We start from the raw sequence: 11,899 nt of genomic DNA, 5'->3' as shown, positions 1-11,899 counted from the left end.
ATCGAAACAAGAGACTATAAAAGAAACCTGAGAATAGCGGTACACTGCTAATGATAGCCTAAAATTTAATTTAAAGTCAGTCCTGAAACTGTGTAATGGTTAAGGATTGAGTTTCTATCCTCATCCACATGTTTAAAGAATCTTCTGTATTGGCTATCTCTAACCAAATTAGTGGGAATGGGAGAGGGCGGGGAACAGCTCACTAAGAATCTACTCATCTATAGTCCTTTTATCTTTTCATTTAGAAGGGTAAGCTACTGAATGTCATATATATAATGCGGTACATAAAATGTGATAAATGCTGCACCTAACACACAAAGTCTACAATAGACCATAGATCTACAAAGGACTATGATCTATGGATCAGAACTAGCAGAGTTAACATCAACCCAGTTCCTAGCAAACGTTGCTAACTTATGGCCATAGCTATCATTTCAGGCCCAATACCCCCTTTATAAAAGCAAATATTCTGTAGACCCCCTTCCCTTCCAAATGAGGCACTCTATCTTCAACTATAATTTTTAAGTAAATTTAAATCAATTTAGAATAATGGAATATATGTTATTGTAGCATGTGTCATAATTTCATTCCTTTCTCAGACTGTATAATAACACTCTACTATATATAATACCACATTTTGCTTATCCAGTCATGTATAGATGGACATTATTTTCATCTTTTGTTTATTATAAATAATGGTGCCATGAAGATTGGTGTACAGATACCTGTTCAAGTCTCTATTTCCAATGCTTTTGTTTACATATGAGAGGTGGAATTACTGAATCATATGGTAATCCTGTGTTTAATTTTTTGAGGATATAAATATTTTAAAATTTTATATTTCAAGTGTTTGTTAGTCTTTAAAAGTAAAATGAATTTTGGGGTGTTGACTTTATACCCTGTGATACTGTTAAATTCACTCACTAGTCCTAACATTTTATAGATTCCTTTGGATTTTCTACACAGAGAGTCATCATCTTTGAAGAAAACAGTTTAACTTCATCTTTGATAATATTAATGCCTTTTTTTCTTTTTGCCTTATTTCATTGGTCAGACCTCCAGTGCCATATTGAATAGAAATGGTGAGAGTGGATATCCTTGTTAAATTCTTAGCCTTGGGGGAAGGAATGTAATATTTCACTATTAAATGTTACCTTACCTGTAGAATTTTTTTAAAGCTACCTTTGTCTGATTGAGAGAATACTCTAATATTTCTAGTTTTCTAAGGAGTTTTAAAAATATCATGAATGGATATTAAATTCAGTAAATTCTTAGTGGTTTTTGATGATCTGAATATAATAATTGAATGTTATTTGTTCAACAAATATTTATTATCTACTAGCCAGTATACAGAAGTAAACGAAATGTACAAAATCACTACCCTCTTGGAACTTATGTTAAAATATATAGGGATAAGTATAAACAACAAAAAATAGATATATATTATACTAGAAGGTGGTAGTTGCTGTAAGGAAAACAATTAAACAAGGAAAGGGGATGGGGTGTCATGGTTAGAGGAAGCAGTTGCAATTTTAAACTAGAGTGGTCAGAGAAGGACGTACTGAGTGAGTAAGTATTTGAGCTGAAGGTGGTGAGTGAGGAAGTCCTGCAGATAGCCTGGAAAGGTCTGGATGATATCTGGGAAAAAGGGTGTTCTTGTCAAGGGGAACAGTAAGTGCAGAGTGTAAAGGCAGAACTCCACTTTGTGTGTTTGGGGGCAGCAAGAAAGGTGGTGTGGCTGGAGGGGAGCAAGTGGTGGGTGACAAAACAGTGCTGGAGTAGCAGTAGCAGTAATGGAAATAATGCTAGTGATAACAGAGCCCGATACCCGTTGTCTAACAGCTGCCTTCTGCCAGACACTGTCCCAAGTTCATGAAACAGTAACAGCAAGAGATGAGGTCAGAGAAGTAAGTGAGATACATGGGACAAGTCACTCTTGTTGGCCAGAGTAAGAACTTGGGATTCTGAATGATGTGGAGCCACTTTTAGGTTTTGAGCAGATAAATGTTGATCTAACTTAAGCATTAGTAGAAGTGCTGAGGCTGCTGTGCTGACAGTAGATGAGGGTTGAACCAGCAAGGCCAGTGAGGAAGCTGTTGTGATAATCTGCACAGTCCCTGGTGGTTTGGAGGTGGTGAGCAGGTGTTGGGATCTGGATCCGGTTTAAGGAGAGAATGGGCAAGATTCTCTGTTGGATTGGAAGTGGGTGAAGGAGAAGGAACATACAAGAATGACTCTGAGGTTTTGGCTGAGGGGCTAAATGTGGAGTTTGAGGTGGAGTGGAGTAGGTTTATCTGAGTGGGGTGAGAACTAGATTTTGACATGGTAAATCTATTCTTTTGCTAAATTTTCAACTATGCTATGAGAAGGAACCATGGAAAGTTAGAAAAATAGGTTAAAAGTAATGGTGTTTAAATTCAGCACTTTTGAAAAAAAAAGTCTTTAGATGGATCAGTTTCTTTAGGAATCCAGGTTTGACCTTAGGATATTGGCTGCAACTTTTCCCCCCTCTGTTTCCTATGGCAGCTGCTTACTATTCTAATATTAAGTTTATAACTTGCAGATTCAGAGATCTGAATTTCACAAACAAGTATCCTTTAAAAGGGTTTGGAGATTGATACAAGACTGCCAATGTTTTATTTTTCCAACTCCTTTTTTACTAAAAGTTTTATTTGATCTCAACCTCATGTCATGAAAGGAAGGTTTTTTTGTTTGTTTGTTTGTTTGTTTTTTCCCCCCACCAAAAACTAAAAGACAACAATGGAAGGACAAAGTGTCATACAGCCATTTAACTTTTGTGACTTCTCTTCAACCATATACGTTCAAAAGTACACGCCTTAAAGAGTGTGGGACAGTCTGTCAGCTGTTTTGGTTCCACTTACTGAGCACGTACTCTGGACTGATGAAGGCATGGAAGGTGTGGATCTTCCCTTCTCCTAGCAGGTCTGGGTGTGCAGCGAATCTTCTGTTCCCCTGAGTCTACAGCCCCATGTCCCTCAGCTATGTGCCATTCAGGTCTTTAAGAGGTTTGTTTTTAAAAACATCATGACACTTAAAGGGAGCCCAATTATTTCATCAGATACACTCAACCATAGGATTAGCAATCTATTCCATGCTGTAGGAAAATTAGGCTGTGATTGGCTTGGACTTCATTTGTGTACCTTCATAAGAAATTTTGAAGGATAATTTTGGCTGTATGCAACTTTTCCAATAAGGAATCACTTTACTCCATCTTAACATATTGTTGCACTGTGGTCTCAGAACAAAGGATAACCCTTTACATAGACTATTTTAGCCTATGGATAAATGCGTTTTGTTGCCCTTATTTTTCTTATTTTGTTGTAGATGGGTCAAATTTTCATTACAGATATTCATCAATTCTCAGACCTGCAACTGAAAATCAGTAATTCAAGGAAGTGGATTAGTTTTCATGAATGAAAACACTTGGGATCTGGATGAGAGAGTTATTTCCTAACCCAAAGTCACAGATAGTGGAAGTATCATCTCCAGCCTCCCTGGTGTTCTTCAGAAGTAGAGTTGAAAGATCTGATGTGTCAGGGCCGGGCCCAGAGCCAGGCACATAGTGGGGGAAAAACAAATGTTAATTCCTTTCTCCAGCTTTATCATCCTTCCCAACTTTATCCCATTTCTAAATGTCACAGTTGGGATTTTTAGCCCTGGCTAGATCAAGAGATGTCAGATGGTAGAGACAGCTGAGTCTTGAGACAAAGCTGAGGTCTCTTTGAGGTATCAGAGTGGAGGACAGGCAAGTTCAATTTCTGGAAGGTGAGTTGAGCTGGTGTCCTGAGGCATAAAGGCAAAAGGCAAAAGGCAAGAAAAGTATAAACGATGGGTGGTTGTTGATATTAGGGAAGAATTGGCTATCAGGAAACTGTAGGCCCTGCCTGAAGGCTGTAGAGAAGAAGCCATGGGCTGAACTGATAAACAAGCTGTGAGAAATGTCAGGTAGCTGGCTGGATAAGAGATGGCCTACTCAGTGTGTCCAGCTTGGACGGCTGGCTAGCCAACGACGGGTAAGATCCTCAGAGGAGGACAACCTAAGACAGGCACAGCCGGCTGGACCACAGATGGCCTACTCAGTGTGTCCAGCGTGGACGGATGGCTAGCCAATGACGGGTAATATCCTCAGAGGAGGAGAACCTAAGACAGGCACAGCCGGCTGGACGAAAAATGGCCTACTCAGTGTCCAGCATGGATGGATAGCCAATGACGGTAAGATCCTCAGAGGAGGACAACCTAAGACAGGCACAGCCGGCTGGACGAAATGGCCTTCAGTGTGTCCAGCATGGACGCTGGCTAGCCAATGACGGGTAAGATCCTCAGAGGAGGACAACCTAAGACAGGCACAGCCGGCTGGACAAGATGGCGTACTCACTGTGTCCAGCATGGACGGCTGGCTAGCCAATGACGGGGATCCTCAGAGGAGGACAACCTAAGACAGGCACAGCCGGCTGGACAAGAGATGGCGTACTCAATGTGTCCAGCATGGACGGCTGGATAGCCAATGACGGGTAACATCCTCAGAGGAGGACAACCTAAGACAGGCACAGCCGTGACCTACCTGCACCTGGGGCTCCATCCTGCTTCCATGCTGGGGACTGGCCTTCTTGGACATGTGCGTCTCCTGGCAAGCTCTGGAGCCCTGAAGTACCTGAAATAACCGTAAGTTCAGGAAAAGAATAAAGCTCAATGATAAGAAATCTCTATCATTTTATTCATTGAATCATGTTGTTTATGTTTACATATAAAATATGCATATCTGTGTGCATATGCATGGCTATATTTTGGGTTTTTATGTAATAAAATTACATATTAACATTTTATTTCTTTAAAACATTGACGCATTGTGGCAAAACGTTAGCATTTAAAAATCTTTCTTTTCAGAAATCAGATCGTATACAAATGCTTGAAGTTTCTTTTTCACCTTTCCTTTATCCCATTCCCTTCTTTGCATCCAAAGAGGTAACCGTTATCCTGAAGTCAGTGTTGTTTTACTTTCCCAGCTGTTTTTTTTTTTCGCCAGTCCCGCGGCCTGGGGAGGGTGGGGCTCCGGCGAAAGGACGAGGGGCGGGTTCCCCTCCCGATCTCAGAGAAGCTCCCAAAAGGGCAGCGGCGTGCCCACCTGCCGCCACCTCGGGCGGCCGCGAACCATTCAAATCGCCCGCGCCAAGAGGTACCCGGCGCTCGCGATTGGCTGAGCCGGACCAGCGCCCCTGGGCGGGGCCGGCCCCCTCGCAGCGGCCGCGGGTCCCGCCCCCACGCAGGGGCCGCGGGTCCCGCCCCGCTGGTGCGCATGCGCGCAGTCCCCAGAGGAAAGAGTCTGCGCACACCCCCGCCCGGCCTCCGACTCGCGCCGCGGCTCCCTCCCTGTCCGCGGAGGCTTGTCGGCTCGGCGAGACAGCAAGAGCTGCGGCCGGCAGGGGGCTGTGCGGACCCAAGGCGGCTGCGGTGGCGCCGGCCTGTGGAAAATGCCACCAGGCGGCGCTTCGGTTCGTTGCTCGTGTGACGGCCGTTCCCCGCCCCCCCATCCCTGAACCCCCTGCGACCGCCGGGGAAGAACCGGCCCGCGCAGTGAGTACCGCACCGAGACGCTTCGGCGGGAACGAGGCCGACGGCCGGCTGTGCCGGTTGCGCCCCTGAGGTGAGTGCGGGCTGCGGCGGCGGCGGCGGCGGCGGCGGCGGCGGCGGCAGGGCGCGGGGCGCGGGAAGGACGGGGGTTGCGGCGGCTGCCACCCCGGGTCCCCGCGGCGGAGGGAGGCCGCGCGGGCCTCTGCGGGGCGGGGAGGGCCGGCGCCGTCAGTGTTTAGTCTCAGCTATTCTGATGTCTAGTTTTGTGCCCTTTGCTATGTCCAATCCTATATGAATTTCTGTTTTTATCTGATCGCATGGGACTAGCCCAGTGGTTCTCCAATTGGCTGGACATTCAAATTGCTTGGAAAACTTTTTAAAAACATAGGGGCCTGCAGCCTTCCCCAGACAAGTTAATTCAGAATTTCTGAAGGTGGGGCTGAGGCATTAGTATTTTCTTAAGCTCCCTGTGTGATTATAATGAGTCCAACAATCACTCCCAACTCTAATAAAACGTTCTGACATTTTATAAAACTTGCCGATTGAGAACCTCAGCATGTGTTTCAAATGAGTTCAGAGGAGAGAGTTTCCAGTGTTAGGTGTTGGTGTTTGTTCTATCAGTTGCATTCACAATGTAGGCTGACAAGGGGAAAAAAAAAAAAACAACAACAACAAGAAAAAAAAATTCAAAGGGAAGGTAGACAGGCCGTGCAAAGGAGAGCTCAATCACAGAAGAGCTGTCTCCAGGAGACCAAAGTCATGCTCTTTAACATTCTAAGTGATTGGTTTGTGCAGTGAACCAAATCTGAGCAGTTCCAATGTTTGAAAATGTAATGACTTACATAGAAATACTAATATACCCTTCAAGGTCATGAAACAGTTCCTTGGCCTTAGGAAACGTGTAACTTCTGTGAGCTCATGTAGGTCAATTTGATGGGCCTCTTATAACCTTAAGATTCATCTTGCTCCTTATCTTTCCTCTGCATTAAAATATGTTAATACCAGCTTTGGAATCAAATCAATTCTTTTCTTTTTAAATCTGCCTTTTTAAAAGTTCCTTTGTATTTGCAGAATTACCAAGGAGTTGTTAAAAATTACCGTATTTTCTACCTCTGAATGAAATTAAGCAAAGACCGAAGTACGAAAAGGTCATCGAAACAAGAGACTATAAAAGAAACCTGAGAATAGCGGTACACTGCTAATGATAGCCTAAAATTTAATTTAAAGTCAGTCCTGAAACTGTGTAATGGTTAAGGATTGAGTTTCTATCCTCATCCACATGTTTAAAGAATCTTCTGTATTGGCTATCTCTAACCAAATTAGTGGGAATGGGAGAGGGCGGGGAACAGCTCACTAAGAATCTACTCATCTATAGTCCTTTTATCTTTTCATTTAGAAGGGTAAGCTACTGAATGTCATATATATAATGCGGTACATAAAATGTGATAAATGCTGCACCTAACACACAAAGTCTACAATAGACCATAGATCTACAAAGGACTGTGATCTATGGATCAGAACTAGCAGAGTTAACATCAACCCAGTTCCTAGCAAACGTTGCTAACTTATGGCCATAGCTATCATTTCAGGCCCAATACCCCCTTTATAAAAGCAAATATTGTGTAGACCCCCTTCCCTTCCAAACGAGGCACTCTATCTTCAACTATAATTTTTAAGTAAATTTAAATCAATTTAGAATAATGGAATATATGTTATTGTACATTCATAACTATACTATATTCCTATTCCTACACCCCGCTTAATTATAATAAGTAAGTTAGGATCAGGGAAAGCAATATGAGAAATTATCCCACACGGGAAGTTCAGGAAAAATGAAAGAGCAAAGGCAGAGATGGACTCTCAGCTACTAGCAGGCCAGTTTTATCTGTAGACGATCACAGACAAAGGGGGAAAAATACTTAACTGGAGTATGTATAACATGCTAAGATAAATTACAATCTGTCAATGTTGACCAAGAGTGAGGAAGTTTGATATTCTTGTGAATGAGCTATTTATAAACGTACTTATAAACCAATTCAGTGTGTTATGACACGAGTTAAGAGTGCCAATGAAGTGCCCTGGAAACATTTCATCCCAGAGCCAGCCACATGTCCAAAGATGCATTCAGTCTGTGGTGGGAAAGAAAAGTGGGCCGGGGGCTCCAGATGAGGGGAGCCGTGTAGCAACTTGGGGCAAGGACGCAGATGCCAAAGCTGGGCCTGTCCGACAGGGAGCTCAGGAGGGACTCAGCTGCTGCTTTGGGAGGTGGCAGGAGGTGGGGGGAGGGGATAGCCCGACCCTGGCTCCTGAAGCACCCCTCCCCTCCCTTCCTACTTGGGTCCCACACAGCGCCCCTCACTGCATCCTGCCTTGGCCTACCTGTGCCCCACATACACCCCGATGCTTCCCTCCCCGTTGCCTGACCCCGAGCCTCCCTGCCTGCCTTCGACCATCCCCAGTACCCCCATCGTGCCGTGACCTACCTGCACCTGGGGCTCCATCCTGCTTCCCTGCTGGGGACTGGCCTTCTTGGACATGTGCGTCTCCTGGCAAGCTCTGGAGCCCTGAAGTACCTGAAATAACCGTAAGTTCAGGAAAAGAATAAAGCTCAATGATAAAGAAAATCTCTATCATTTTATTCATTGAATCATGTTGTTTATGTTTACATATAAAATATGCATATCTGTGTGCATATGCATGGCTATATTTTGGGTTTTTATGTAATAAAATTACATATTAACATTTTATTTCTTTAAAACATTGACGCATTGTGGCAAAACGTTAGCATTTAAAAATCTTTCTTTTCAGAAATCAGATCGTATACAAATGCTTGAAGTTTCTTTTTCACCTTTCCTTTATCCCATTCCCTTCTTTGCATCCAAAGAGGTAACCGTTATCCTGAAGTCAGTGTTGTTTTACTTTCCCAGCTGTTTTTTTTTTTTCGCCAGTCCCGCGGCCTGGGGAGGGTGGGGCTCCGGCGAAAGGACGAGGGGCGGGTTCCCCTCCCGATCTCAGAGAAGCTCCCAAAAGGGCAGCGGCGTGCCCACCTGCCGCCACCTCGGGCGGCCGCGAACCATTCAAATCGCCCGCGCCAAGAGGTACCCGGCGCTCGCGATTGGCTGAGCCGGACCAGCGCCCCTGGGCGGGGCCGGCCCCCTCGCAGCGGCCGCGGGTCCCGCCCCCACGCAGGGGCCGCGGGTCCCGCCCCGCTGGTGCGCATGCGCGCAGTCCCCAGAGGAAAGAGTCTGCGCACACCCCCGCCCGGCCTCCGACTCGCGCCGCGGCTCCCTCCCCTGTCCGCGGAGGCTTGTCGGCTCGGCGAGACAGCAAGAGCTGCGGCCGGCAGGGGGCTGTGCGGACCCAAGGCGGCTGCGGTGGCGCCGGCCTGTGGAAAATGCCACCAGGCGGCGCTTCGGTTCGTTGCTCGTGTGACGGCCGTTCCCCGCCCCCCCATCCCTGAACCCCCTGCGACCGCCGGGGAAGAACCGGCCCGCGCAGTGAGTACCGCACCGAGACGCTTCGGCGGGAACGAGGCCGACGGCCGGCTGTGCCGGTTGCGCCCCTGAGGTGAGTGCGGGCTGCGGCGGCGGCGGCGGCGGCGGCGGCGGCGGCGGCGGCAGGGCGCGGGGCGCGGGAAGGACGGGGGTTGCGGCGGCTGCCACCCCGGGTCCCCGCGGCGGAGGGAGGCCGCGCGGGCCTCTGCGGGGCGGGGAGGGCCGGCGCCGTCAGTGTTTAGTCTCAGCTATTCTGATGTCTAGTTTTGTGCCCTTTGCTATGTCCAATCCTATATGAATTTCTGTTTTTATCTGATCGCATGGGACTAGCCCAGTGGTTCTCCAATTGGCTGGACATTCAAATTGCTTGGAAAACTTTTTAAAAACATAGGGGCCTGCAGCCTTCCCCAGACAAGTTAATTCAGAATTTCTGAAGGTGGGGCTGAGGCATTAGTATTTTCTTAAGCTCCCTGTGTGATTATAATGAGTCCAACAATCACTCCCAACTCTAATAAAACGTTCTGACATTTTATAAAACTTGCCGATTGAGAACCTCAGCATGTGTTTCAAATGAGTTCAGAGGAGAGAGTTTCCAGTGTTAGGTGTTGGTGTTTGTTCTATCAGTTGCATTCACAATGTAGGCTGACAAGGGGAAAAAAAAAACAAAACAACAACAAGAAAAAAAAATTCAAAGGGAAGGTAGACAGGCCGTGCAAAGGAGAGCTCAATCACAGAAGAGCTGTCTCCAGGAGACCAAAGTCATGCTCTTTAACATTCTAAGTGATTGGTTTGTGCAGTGAACCAAATCTGAGCAGTTCCAATGTTTGAAAATGTAATGACTTACATAGAAATACTAATATACCCTTCAAGGTCATGAAACAGTTCCTTGGCCTTAGGAAACGTGTAACTTCTGTGAGCTCATGTAGGTCAATTTGATGGGCCTCTTATAACCTTAAGATTCATCTTGCTCCTTATCTTTCCTCTGCATTAAAATATGTTAATACCAGCTTTGGAATCAAATCAATTCTTTTCTTTTTAAATCTGCCTTTTTAAAAGTTCCTTTGTATTTGCAGAATTACCAAGGAGTTGTTAAAAATTACCGTATTTTCTACCTCTGAATGAAATTAAGCAAAGACCGAAGTACGAAAAGGTCATCGAAACAAGAGACTATAAAAGAAACCTGAGAATAGCGGTACACTGCTAATGATAGCCTAAAATTTAATTTAAAGTCAGTCCTGAAACTGTGTAATGGTTAAGGATTGAGTTTCTATCCTCATCCACATGTTTAAAGAATCTTCTGTATTGGCTATCTCTAACCAAATTAGTGGGAATGGGAGAGGGCGGGGAACAGCTCACTAAGAATCTACTCATCTATAGTCCTTTTATCTTTTCATTTAGAAGGGTAAGCTACTGAATGTCATATATATAATGCGGTACATAAAATGTGATAAATGCTGCACCTAACACACAAAGTCTACAATAGACCATAGATCTACAAAGGACTATGATCTATGGAGCAGAACTAGCAGAGTTAACATCAACCCAGTTCCTAGCAAACGTTGCTAACTTATGGCCATAGCTATCGTTTCAGACCCAATAGCTCTCCATTTCCTTGCTTAGCCGTGGAAACTACCATTCTACTTTCTGTCTGTATGATTTGACTGTTTTAGGCACCTCATATACATGGAATCATACAATATTTGTCCTTCTGCTTTATTTCACTTAGCACAGTGCCTTTAACACCTGTCCATGTTGTAGCATGTGTCATAATTTCATTCCTTTCTCAGACTGTATAGTAACACTCTACTATATATAATACCACATTTTGCTTATCCAGTCATGTATAGATGGACATTATTTTCATCTTTTGTTTATTATAAATAATGGTGCCATGAAGATTGGTGTACAGATACCTGTTCAAGTCTCTATTTCCAATGCTTTTGTTTACATATGAGAGGTGGAATTACTGAATCATATGGTAATCCTGTGTTTAATTTTTTGAGGAGATAAATATTTTAAAATTTTATATTTCAAGTGTTTGTTAGTCTTTAAAAGTAAAATGAATTTTGGGGTGTTGACTTTATACCCTGTGATACTGTTAAATTCACTCACTAGTCCTAACATTTTATAGATTCCTTTGGATTTTCTACACAGAGAGTCATCATCTTTGAAGAAAACAGTTTAACTTCATCTTTGATAATATTAATGCCTTTTTTTCTTTTTGCCTTATTTCATTGGCTCAGACCTCCAGTGCCATATTGAATAGAAATGGTGAGAGTGGATATCCTTGTTAAATTCTTAGCCTTGGGGAAGGAATGTAATATTTCACTATTAAATGTACCTTACCTGTAGAATTTTTTAAAGCTACCTTTGTCTGATTGAGAGAATACTCTAATATTTCTAGTTTTCTAAGGAGTTTTAAAAATATCATGAATGGATATTAAATTCAGTAAATTCTTAGTGGTTTTTGATGATCTGAATATAATAATTGAATGTTATTTGTTCAACAAATATTTATTATGTACTAGCCAGTATACAGAAGTAAACAAATGTACAAAATCACTACCCTCTTGGAACTTATGTTAAAATATATAGAGACAAAGTATAAACAACAAAAAAATAGATATTATATATTATACTAGAAGGTGGTAGTTGCTGTAAGGAAAACAATTAAACAAGGAAAGGGGATGGGGTGTCATGGTTAGAGGAAGCAGTTGCAATTTTAAACTAGAGTGGTCAGAGAAGGACGTACTGAGTGAGTAAGTATTTGAGCTGAAGGTGGTGAGTGAGGAAGTCCTGCAGATAGCCTGGAAAGG

General features: G+C 44.0%; 2 long non-coding RNA genes across 3 annotated transcripts; both read left to right on the top strand.

Moving 5' to 3' along the window:
- The first annotated feature begins 5,392 nt into the window (after positions 1 to 5,392).
- On the top strand, positions 5,393 to 8,215 carry LOC116659632. 2 transcript variants are annotated; one of them, XR_004315015.1, is made up of 2 exons: positions 5,393 to 5,662; positions 7,939 to 8,215. It is a non-coding gene; the product is annotated as an uncharacterized LOC116659632 (long non-coding RNA). The 2 variants fall into 2 exon arrangements; XR_004315016.1 differs by lacking the exon at positions 5,393 to 5,662 and adding an exon at positions 5,681 to 6,779.
- Positions 8,216 to 8,334: 119 nt separating this feature from the next.
- Positions 8,335 to 10,693, top strand: LOC116659639. Its single transcript, XR_004315023.1, has 2 exons — positions 8,335 to 9,156; positions 10,157 to 10,693. It is a non-coding gene; the product is annotated as an uncharacterized LOC116659639 (long non-coding RNA).
- The last annotated feature ends 1,206 nt before the right edge of the window (positions 10,694 to 11,899 follow it).

The sequence above is a fragment of the Camelus ferus genome, chromosome 24 (assembly GCF_009834535.1).
Source record: "Camelus ferus isolate YT-003-E chromosome 24, BCGSAC_Cfer_1.0, whole genome shotgun sequence".
In the NCBI taxonomy this organism is placed as follows: domain Eukaryota; kingdom Metazoa; phylum Chordata; class Mammalia; order Artiodactyla; family Camelidae; genus Camelus; species Camelus ferus.
The sequence above is the reverse complement of the archived record's forward strand: the minus strand, read 5'-3'. Positions and strand labels throughout refer to the sequence as shown.